The following is an 11363-nucleotide window of genomic DNA, read 5'->3' on the forward strand; positions in this document are numbered from 1 at the left end:
AATGTATAATACTATTCTGTTTACTATATACTGTGCTGTTTATACTATGCTGTTTACTATAGAATAAATTCCAAAAGGTTTGGTTCCTTTTTCTAGGAATTTTCCCTCTTGGACCAGTAACCCTCAGAAACCATCCTTACTATCCACACCTTCCATCAATTTTAGAGTTCTCTTGCATTATCTCTTTTGATCCTACTGACATAAAGAATTCAGCTAAGGATCCAGCAATGATAGGGAAGGCAAATCAGGCTGACAAGCGAAGAGATAAATGCAGCTCTAAACAGGGTTTCATGTGGTGAGGAGGGATTGGAGAGGGAGTGAAATTACCACCTCCCACTGCATAAGGAACTACATTTCCCGAGAGAGGTGGAGTTTGAGAGACTTGGTGCTAATTCAAAAATGTGTAATGCCAGCTTTTTTCTTCCTTTATTTATCCAGCTGCAAAACAAAATTAGTTTTGCTCCGCTTGAGAACTTAGGTTGTGAGTTGTATACCCAATTCAGAAGTGTGACACAGCCATCAGCTTCCTTCCCTCAGACTCTCAAGGGAAGGAAATTTGAATTCTGAGCTCACCCTGTAAAGTGAGGAAGTTGTTGGGTCCGTAGGCCTTTTTTTTCCTCCCTTCTTTCTCTCTGCGTCTCAGAAAATGCAGATGTGAGGCATATAACTGGTCGAGTATGTCTCTAAATCAGATTCTAGTGAGAGAGTCTGAAAGTTGAGGGGGAATTGGGACCCTCCCATGATGGAAAAGCAACCAAAGCCAAGGCTCCATGCAGCACAGAGAGTTCTGGTGAGATTTTGTGTGGAATTGCACCCCTCCCCCTCTGTTGTACACCTTCTCTTTGCTTGTTTGCTTCCTCTTGGCCTCCTCCCCAGCTCTCTCTCTCTCAGCCTTATTTTTCTTCCAATGCCAACTCTTCCTTTCCCTTTTTACCTCTATGCTTTAACCCAGCGGGTGGCCCCCTTGAATTTATGAACCATGATGATGGTCCTGGGGCTGAGAAGACTTCTTAGCACAAAATATTTTTATGCATTAACCATGTGTTGAGTGCTGCACTAGATAACTTTAGGAGATCCAGAGATGGCTAAAATCAGACTCCTCTTTAGAAGTTTCTAGTAGACAAGGGAGTAAAAACCACTATGGTACAGGAAGGGATGTTGGTTAAATAAGAGTAAAAACTAGGTGCTGGGAGCAGGGTCAGGAGGAACCTCATGTTCTCACCAGAGGGCATCACCTGGGTACTCCAGGGCCTGACAGGTCTAGGATTTAGAGGAAGTCGTGAAGGGAGTTTAGTTTGTAGGGCACACTCTGCTTGAATGCCTTCTCTGCTCCGACTGACTCCGACTTTAGGTCTCAGTTCAGATGTCACCTGTTCTTGGGAGTCCCCCCAAACCCTACATTGGGGTTGTGACCTCCACTGTCTCCCATTGTGCCCAGTGCTGACCCTGTTGTGGCATTTGCCACACTGACCTGAAGTTTCTTATTTGTCTCTTCAATCCTTTGGACCGGGCCTTCAAGCGGTCTTATTCGCTGTTGCAGCCCAGCTCTCAGCATAGTCCCTTCCCAGGAGCTGCTCAGGAAACGCTTGTGAAATTACTGGATCATTTAGGCAAAGGGTATGATATAACATAGCAAAGCTCAGAGGCACAGACATGCCCGACATGGAGAAGTGTGCTGTGTGTTCAAGTCTCACCGTGCATCCTCAGAAAACTCCCCCCTTTAACGCTCAGCCTATCTTTTCCTCTCTTTCCTCACCTTCAGTATCAGACTTCAAAACATAATGGTCATATTTGCCACCTATACTTTGTCACCTTCTAGTCACTCTTCAATCTGCTGACTATGTCTGCTGTCCCCACCTCTGACTCTTCCCTGGTGGAGGGAGGCTACAGCTGTGCAAATGGCCAGATCTGACGTCCTCTTTTCAGGCATTATCCTGTTCGCTATCTCCTCCTCATCCTCAAGACCAGTTTAGACATCACCTCCTTCAGTGAACATCACCTGACCTCCAAAGCAGGCTTAGATGTCTCTTCCTGGCAACTTCCTTGAAACGCAATCCTCTGTTGGCTTCCATGACTCTTCCTAGCTCTCTGACCAGTTTTTGTCTTTTTGGGGGCTTCTATTCCACCAGCTCTGAGGAATGTGCTCTATCGTCGCCTCAGGATTCTTTGCACTACTGTATTTCAACACACTCACCACGAGACTTCGTTCACCCCCAAATGCTAATGACCCCCTAACCTTTATCTCTGACCCTGACTTCTCCCCTGAGCTCTGGATCCGTGTTTCCAGTTTCCTACAGGATTTTGGCACCTGGATGTCCTCACGACCCTTCCATCCCAGAATATAGCATTTGGACTCATTACCTATGCCTGCCACACCTAACAAAATTCTCCTTCCCAATTGCAGTTGAAAGCATTACCCAGACATCTCAGTCATCTCTAGCAATTCCTTCTTCCTCACCCTCCACAGACAATTGGTCACCATGGTGTATTGCGTCTAATCTCTGGAAAATCTCTCATCTGTCCCCACGGCTCTCACCATTTCTTGCTAGGACTATTGCAATAGCCTTCTCACTTCTCTACCAGAATCCAGGCATCCCAGCCCATCCTCCACGTTACCACAAGGATACTTTGAAACACACATTTGATTATGTCACTCATCTGTTTTAAAGTGTCCGATGATTGATTTCTCTGCTGCTTCCAGGATAAAGTCCAAATTCTAGCCTGACAGGCCTGTGAGGGGCAAGGGTTAAAGGCTTTCCCACACTTTAGTGTTCCCTGTTTTGATTAGTGACCCTTCACAGTTTAGCCCTTCTTCAACCTAATCTCCAGCCTGACGCACTGTAGCCCCTCAAACACATCAAGCCCTTCCAGGAACCCAGCCTTTTGTTTATGTAGCTCCCTCAGCCTGGAATGTCTCCTTAAAAACAAATACTGTGTTAGTCATCTTTGTACACCAGTATCTTCTAGGCTAGGCCTGGCACATACGAGGGACTTAGTAAATATTCAATGAAGAACTCCCACTTTCAGGAAGGCCCAGCCCTCAAATGTTACTTTTCTGCTTCTCCTGACAACTGCCCACGTTCAGCCCAATTAGATGTGATTGTTCCATCCAGACTTCATTTAACAAATATTTCATAAGTTTGTGCTAAGTACCAGGCACTGTGCTAAGAGAAAGTGCTACAAGAAAAGTTAGTCTAGGGCAGCGGTTCTCAACCTTCCTAATGCCGCGACCCCTTAATACAGTTCCTCATGTTGTGGTGACCCCCAACCATAAAATTATTTTTGTTGCTACTCTATAACTGTAATTTTGCTACTGCTATGAATCATAATGTAAATATCTTTTTGTTTTCCGATGGTCTTAGGTGACCCCTGTGAAAGGGTTGTTCGACCCCCAAAGGGGTCGTGACCCACAGGTTGAGAACCGCTGGTCTAGGGTAATAAACTGACAAACAATTATAACCCTGAGATAAGTGCTGTGATAGGGGTTTTGTCCTTCTGTCAAAAACCTTTTCTGGAGAGAAAGTAACATGAAAAGCCAAATCACAACCATCATGCTAATTGGTGAGCATGGTATCTAGGCCAAGGGAGTGGGCTGGGTAAGTCAAATGCTCCACAATGCCTTAGTCTGTTTGGACTGCCATAATAAAATACCACAGACTTGTAAACAACAGACACGTATCTCTCACAGTTCTGAAGGCTGGGAAGTCCACGATCAAGGCACAAGCTGGGGTACGTTCTGGTGAGAGCCTGCTTCCTGGTTCATAGCTGGGGCTTCTCTCTGCGTCCTCACAGCTCTGTAGGGTCTCTTTTATAATATAAGAGCACTAATCACATTCATGAAGGTTCCACCCTCTTGACATGAGCACCTCCCACCTCTTAATACCATCACCTTTGGGGGTTAAGACTTCAATATACGAATTTTGGGGGGACACCAACATTCAGACCGCAGCATGTGATAACTAGATGTGCCAGCTGCATAACAGGGCTACAGGCGAGAGACCACCTTCCCCTGAGCACATAGGGCCAATCACTCCCAATGCCTTCCTCGTCTAGTCTCCTCTTCCTGTTTCTTACCGACAGTCTCCCGTCTGCTGACATGTTCTCCTTAGCTGTCTTAAGAAAGTCTCTGTTAGTTGTGCTAACAGAAAAGGGAGAAAGCTTATACCTCTGTATAGCCTATATAACATTCTCTTTTGTAGCCATTTGTGTCCTTGGGATGGGGATCTTAAGTTTCTCTTGCAAATAAAGTGCTTTATACACCACAGAACAACACATTTGGTTGGATGAATGGTCATACTTCAACCTCTTCACTTTATTTATGGCCACTGACCACTGTCCACAGCCTCATATCAGAGAGTTTCAAGGTTAGAAGGTACTTTAAACTAATGCAGACCCTCCATCCCTTAATGCTTGAATTTTCTCCATGACCCTGCACCAAGCACTTGTCCAGCCATTTTTTAAAATATTTATTTTTTTTTTATTTTTTTTATTGGGGAATTGGGGGGATGGGAACAGTGCTGGGGACTTGGGGGAAGGGGAACAGATAAGTTGCTGTCGTTTTGTTCTTCTATCTAGTTGTGGAGGATGTTGCTTCACTGGCCCAAGTTGGCACCATCATTGTGCTCTTCCCGGGCGAGGCAGATCAGTCGCCGGCCTCTGGACGGCCACTCACTGTGGCTGCTGGCCGCTCGCTGGCTGCTGACTACATATGGTAGCCCATGGCAACCCACTGCCACAGGGGCTGCAGCCTGCGCCGTCGCCTCATGGCAGCCCAGCTCCAGGTTGAGCTGTTGTTCAGCATCTTAGCTGTGGAGGGCACTGGCCCTCATATGTGGGATCCGAACCAGGGCCCTCTGGCATCCCAAGCCAGCTCTTAACCATCGCGCCACTCGGCCGGCCCGTCCAGCCCATTTTCCAAGAGAACTCCCCACCTCCGTTTACCCTTTGACTATCAAGATCTGTGTTTCCATACCTTTCTCCAGGACCCTGCTCTCTGGAGAACACAGAACAATGCCATTCCTTCCTCCACAGAGCAGCCCTTTAAGTAGCTGAAAACTGTCCCCCCAGTCTCCTGAGGAGTCTCTTTGCCAAGCTTAACAGCTCCATTTCCTTCACCCCTTCCTCATGTGATGGAATTTCCAGTGTCTTCACCATCTTGCCCATTGCCCTTGCTCTAAATAGGATGGACAATTATGATATTGTCCAGACTGGGCAGAACACAGCTTTTTCTTTCAAGCTATTGACCCAAAGAAAAAACTCAATCATAAGCTTCATATAAGCAAAAAGCAAAAAAGTTACACATAAGGTTTGAAAATAGGCTGCTGCTTGCCTCACTGCTCCAAACTGCCACCCACTCAACCCACAGTACATCTCAATGTAACCAAGAAGGCAGACGGGATTGCACAAAATGTTTAAAATGATGCAAGCGCTACTGCCAGAAGCCTGTATTTTCATAAATTTTCTGGGAGCTCACTGAAATTAGGGATTGGGCGAGCTCCCGTCATTCATCCCCTACCCCCGGATGTGCAGTTTCAGCTTCTCAGCATAACACAGATGACAGTGGTCTGGGTTAGCTCTCAACAGAGTCATAGGGAAGGTGAGATCCGTGGGCCTGCCCTGCCCTTCCTGTGCCATCTCCCATTGTCCCAAATGCCTCTTCCTTTCACTTTCAAGAACCAAACTATGGCTGGCCGAGTGGCTCAGTGGGTTAAGAGCTTGCTCAAGAGTGCGAGCTCTGAACAACAGTGTTGCCGGTTTGATTCCCACATGGGCCCGTGAGCTGCGCCCAAGCTGCACCTGAGCTGAGCTGCCGCTGAGCTGCTAACAGGTGGCAGGATGGCTCAGCTGGTGAGAGCACGTGCTCCTAATTACAAGGCTGCCTGTTCAACATGGTGTGCTACAGCCATCCGCAACTAAAGACTGAACTCAACACCTTGAGCTGAGCTGCCACCTGGGTGGCTCAGGGGATAGAACGCACACTCTTAAAAACAAGGCTGCTGGTTCGACTCCCGCATGGGATGGTTGCTGTGCCCACCCGCAACTAATTGAACACAGGACCTTAAGCTGAGTGGTGTGACTAGACTTGGAGCTGAGCTTGCCATGCCCTCCACAACTAAGATTGAAGGACAGCAACTTGGCTGTTCCCCTCCCCCAGATCCCCAATAAAATCTTAAAAAAAAAGAAAAAGAATCAAACTATGCCAACTGTGTGTAGTTTGTTTCTGCACATTTCTGAAAGTCTCATTGAGCAAGGACCTCTGAGAGGGTAGGAATTATGCCTGTCTTTTCATCCTGTACCCTTGCCTTCCCCCATCAAAAACTGCTCTTCAAAAAACATTTTATTGGGCAGGTTGAGTGGCGCATTGGTTAAGAGTTGGCTTGGGACGCCAGCTCTGAACAGCAGGGCTCTGGTTTGGATTCCACATGAGGGCCAATGACGCTGCGCCCTCTACAGCTAAGATGGTGAACAACAGCTCGACCTGGAGCTGGGCTACTGTGAGTCGCCGGAGTGTAGGCTGCTGTGGGCTGCTGTGAGCTGCCGTGAGCCACCGTGAGTGGCCATCTAATGGCTGGCGAACGACTGCTTCACCTGGGAAGAGAGCAATGATAATACCAACATGGGCCAGTGAAGCGATGTCCTCCACAACTAGATTGAAGAACAGAAGGACAGCACCTTGTCTGTTCCCTTTCCCCGATTCCCCTACGCTGTTCCCTCCCCCAATTCCCCAATAAAATCTTTAAAAAAAAATCAAATAAACAAAAAATCATTTTGTTGAATCATTTATATGCTCTTATGAATTCATGTGAGTACATTATTTTCCCAGAGATAGTTGCATTTTAAGTCTTATTTCTAATTATGGTCTCCAGTTAAGGAGATTCCAAACATAAACTAAGAAGTCAACATGGTTGGTGGACTGTCCGTGGGAAGACTTCCTTCTTGGGCTTTAGTTTCATCATCTGTAAACTGAGGGGCAGTGTTTGGTCTCCAGCTTTGGCATCTATGAGTCAATGATTTACCTGGTGTTAGTAAAAGTAGTAAGTCTTGGTTCTCCAGAGAAACAGAATAAATAGGATGGTTTCCTATTGGTTTCTCTGTACAGAGAGCACAATTTATTATAAGGAATTGGCTCACACAATTATGGAGCCGGCAAGTCCCAAGATCTGCAGAGTCGGTCATCAAGCTGGAGACCCAGGAGAGCCAGGGGTATAGTTCTAGTTCAAGTTCGAGGGCCTGAGAGCCGGGGTATAGCTCCAGTCTGAAGGCCAGCAGGCTTGAGGCCCAGGAAGAGACAATGTTCCAGTTCGAGTCTGAAGGCAGGAAAAAGTTGATGTCTCTATTTGAAGGCAGTCAAGAAGGTGGAATTCTGTCTTAGAGGAAGGTCGGGTTTTTTTGTTCTCTTCTGCCCTTCAACTGATTGGATGAGGCCCACCTACCTTTGCTTTACTCAGTCTGCTGATTTAAATGTTAATCTCATCAAATAACACCCTCACAGACACAGCCAGAATAATGTTTGACCAAATATCTGCTCACCTGTGGCCCAGTCAAGTAGACACATAAAATTAACCATCACACTGGTATGGCCCTGGTTGTGCACAAGAGAGACATCATATGGGAAAGTTCTTTGAACTCCTGGACATAAAGGCAGGGACATCTTTGGTATCTGACTCCACCTCTTTACCTTACCTCCCGCCAGTCACCCCGTTTCTTTCCACTCTCACTTCACAAATTTAATTTTTTTTCTTTTTTACATTAACAAAATTTTAAAAGCATTTTAAAAAAATATTAACCATAAGAGACATTAATAAATTAAATGAAATACTTCTTTCTATAGCGTATGAAACAAAAACCACAAACTCATTCAAAATATGTGAAACCACTCATCACTCACACAGTATTACTAAACCGAATTTAAAGGTCAAAAAAAGGTACTAGAATAAACCATGTGACCTGCCAAGGCAAAACCCAGCCTTCACCTCAGCACAGCCACCTGATGTTAGAAGTAGGAGTGCTAAACCGAGGCTGTCCACTTGCTCAAAAGTCAGAAGGTTTTCATTTGTCCATTCTTATTTTTTGTTTGCTCAATAACTCATTTAATCAAGCAAGCAAATTTTTGAGTACCTATTATGTGTCGATACAGATCTAGATTTTGGAGCAAGACAACAATGAATAAGATGCAGCCCCCGCCTTTGAAGAACTTGGTGGGTGAGCACACTGAATTCCTGCTGGGGCTTCATGTCTCATTTTAGTATCACTTCTCCTAGGAAGCCCTCTCTGATCCGCCCCCCCCCCCTTCAGGCCTCATCCCAGACTGGGCTAGGGCCCGTCTATGCACCCGCCTAGCCCCAGGCCCCTCATTATAGCACTGTCACATGTTCTGTAATTGCTTCTGTGTATCTCTGAACCCCTCACTGGTTGGGGATCTCCAAGAGGGTAGAGACAGTTCCTATTTTTCACCCTGTCACAGCCCTGGCACGTGGTGGTTGCTTAATAAATGTTTGTGGAAAGAATTAGTAGATGAATAAGTCAAATGAATTTTTGCCCAGTGTACACAAGGTCCACAGTAGCAGTATGCTATGGGAAGACTGAGGAGGATGTGATTAACTTTGGGGAACCAGAGAAGGTGGTGGTTAAGCTGAAAGTTGAAGAATAATACAATCTCAGTAGGTAGAGAAGAGGCAGAGGGCTTGCCGTGAAAAGACCACATCACGTGCAAAGGCACTGAGGCTCAACAGAGCCAAGTTTGGTTGAACAGTGAGAAGAAGCTCACTGGGGCTGAAGCAGGATTTGGGGACCTCAGGAAACAGGAGGGTGGAGGGCAAAGAGGGTAAAGAGGTGGACGGAGCAACCTGTGAAGGAGCTCGCTTGCTGTATGCAGGTGAGGCTCCCGAGTTGCCTAGGCCGCCCAAGCCTGGCGCTGTCAGCTCAGTGCCTTGGGGAAGATATTGTAACTCAGGCAGCAGTGCAGCCAGGGACCTAACGGCCGGCAGTTGGCAGTTGGGCTGGCTCGAGACTAAAGAAAGGGAGATCGATAAGGTTAATGGATTAGTCCAGGAGAGAGGTGACAGGACAGTGTCAGTGAGGTTAGCAATGAGGCGATCAATGTGAGGGATATTTAGGATGTAGAATCAATAAGGCTTAGTGGGTTTCCTTATGACTAATGCATGAAGACTGAGAGAATGTATGTCCGATTGATGAAAGTGCTCATGTATTTCAAGTGTTCATTAAGTTAAAAACACTGTTAACTTGTTTTGTAGAAGGAAATAGTCTTCATCCCTATTTAAAAAACATCCTCCTAGTAGTGGCTTCTCCCCTCCTCCTTTGTGCTTTTACGTATTGTTGGCCCTTGCCACACTGCCTTGTACTGTCAGAAATAATGTTGCACTTGAACATGTCTTCTTTTTCCCATGGGGAAATCTGAGCGCTCAAAGAGCAAGCACGGCGTTTTATACATGTTCATACCCCTTAGTTGCTTTTCCTATCAGGTATCCAGTGAACAGTAATGGCGGATTAATTGATTGGTTGGTGCATATCAGACAGTGATGATGCAGGTCAAAAGTTCTCCACATTTAAAAAAAATAACCCTTTTATTTTGGAATAATATTAGATTTACAGAAAAGCTGCGGCGATAATGCAGAGACTTCTTAGATGCCCCTCACCTCTCTACCTTTTAACATCGGTGATGGTAGAACAAAAATAGCCCTGCGCCAGTGTGCCCTTGGACAAGTCACAACATCCTAGCCTGCCTTAGTTTTGTCACTGCTGAAAGAAGGGTAAGTGTCTCCTTGCCTCTACGCTATTCCCGTGTCACTGTAATAAAGTCACTGAGAAGAGGCCAGCCTGTGGGGTGCTCTCTGGGTCTGGATGGCCATCCTCCAGCCTGCTGCTCTCTGGCCAACCCACACCTTGTTCTCCCTAGAGTCCACTTCCTCTCTAGAACCTGTGTCCCCTAAACAGGCAGGGGCTTCTCCCAGACAGCCTCCTCACAGCCTCATCTGGGCTGCGGTGATTGTGTCTTTCATTGACATAGCCCAGGGCTAACACAGGGTCCAGCATATAGGAAGGTACATAAATATCATCTGATGAAAAGGAGGGAAGGAGAGAGTGTTCATGGGGACTATACAGTGCTGAACAGTTTATTGGGGGGGGGAGCCGCACAGAATCGTGGAGACATGAAATTCTGGAGTTGTCTGTGTTGAACTAACCCCCTCACCGTATACGCAGTAGAATGACTTGTTGAAGGTCAAATGCTAGCAAGGGGCAGACTGGGGTCAAGTGGCAAGCTGCCTCCTAATGTGTGTGGAGATCTAGTGACAGTGTTGGGTGTCAGAAAGTCCCAGCTCTAAACAGCCCTCCAGCCAACAGGGACAAAACTGCCAGGCTGCTGTAATCAAATCTGACTCTGGAAACCAAGGACTTTTTTCCAGCAGCACAAGAAGTAACCTGAGATCCAAGCTGCCTGAGGGACTGGCTGTTCCCCACCCCTACCCTTGCTGCTCCCCCATCCCACTGTAACGGCTCTGCAGGAGGGGCACTCCGGGCCAGAAAGGAAGATTCATGAATGTGCATGGATGGGGCACCGCCCACCTAACCCCACCCCAGCCCCCCTGTCTCCAATTCCTGGGCTCAAACCACAGGCCAGGACCCAGAGCTCCATCCCGCTCTGGGAGATGGGCAGGACCCAGCCCGATGGCAGTGAAGAGGGCTGTGGAACAGCCTGACCCTTTCTTTCTCCACCACGATCATATTTTCCCTCCTCTAAACTCTCTTAGTATCTTTGGTCCATGTTCTGCACTTTCCACTTTCAGCTGCCTAGTATATCTGTGCACATTTGATCCATATGTACTTACTTGCTCCTTAAGGGCCAGACTGCACTTGTCTGAGACCCCATGTAGAAAGGACTCAGTCAAGATTAGTTTGTGAGGTCTTTGAGGCTACTTGCAGTTTTTTCCTCCTTTCCAGAGTCCCTTTCTTCCTGCTTCTCTCCTCCCCGCTCTGTACTTGTTAGTAAATTGATTTCTGTGTGGGATATACTTCAAAACTTGAGGAAATACCAACACAAAGTCTCAATTGCCTGTGAGCTGTTTCAGCTGGTCCCAAATATTGAAAACTTGTGTTAGAAAGCCTTCTGACCCCAAGCCTCCTGTTCCCTCAGGATTTACAGTCTCCTTTTGTGTACTCTAAACAGCTGGCACAGTGATGAGGAGACTACTGGTCCAAGGGAGAAAGAACGGGCACACTGGTGGACCAGGTTCTATGTTCTGGTGCCACAGACAGGCTGATGGCTGACTGGTGGTCCTTTTTGCTTCTTCTCATCTCTCTCTCTCTCTCTCTCTCTCTCTCTCTCTCTCTCTCTCTCTCTCACA

Source organism: Hipposideros armiger, unplaced genomic scaffold, assembly GCF_001890085.2.
Source record: "Hipposideros armiger isolate ML-2016 unplaced genomic scaffold, ASM189008v1 scaffold_134, whole genome shotgun sequence".
NCBI classification, from domain to species: Eukaryota; Metazoa; Chordata; class Mammalia; order Chiroptera; family Hipposideridae; genus Hipposideros; species Hipposideros armiger.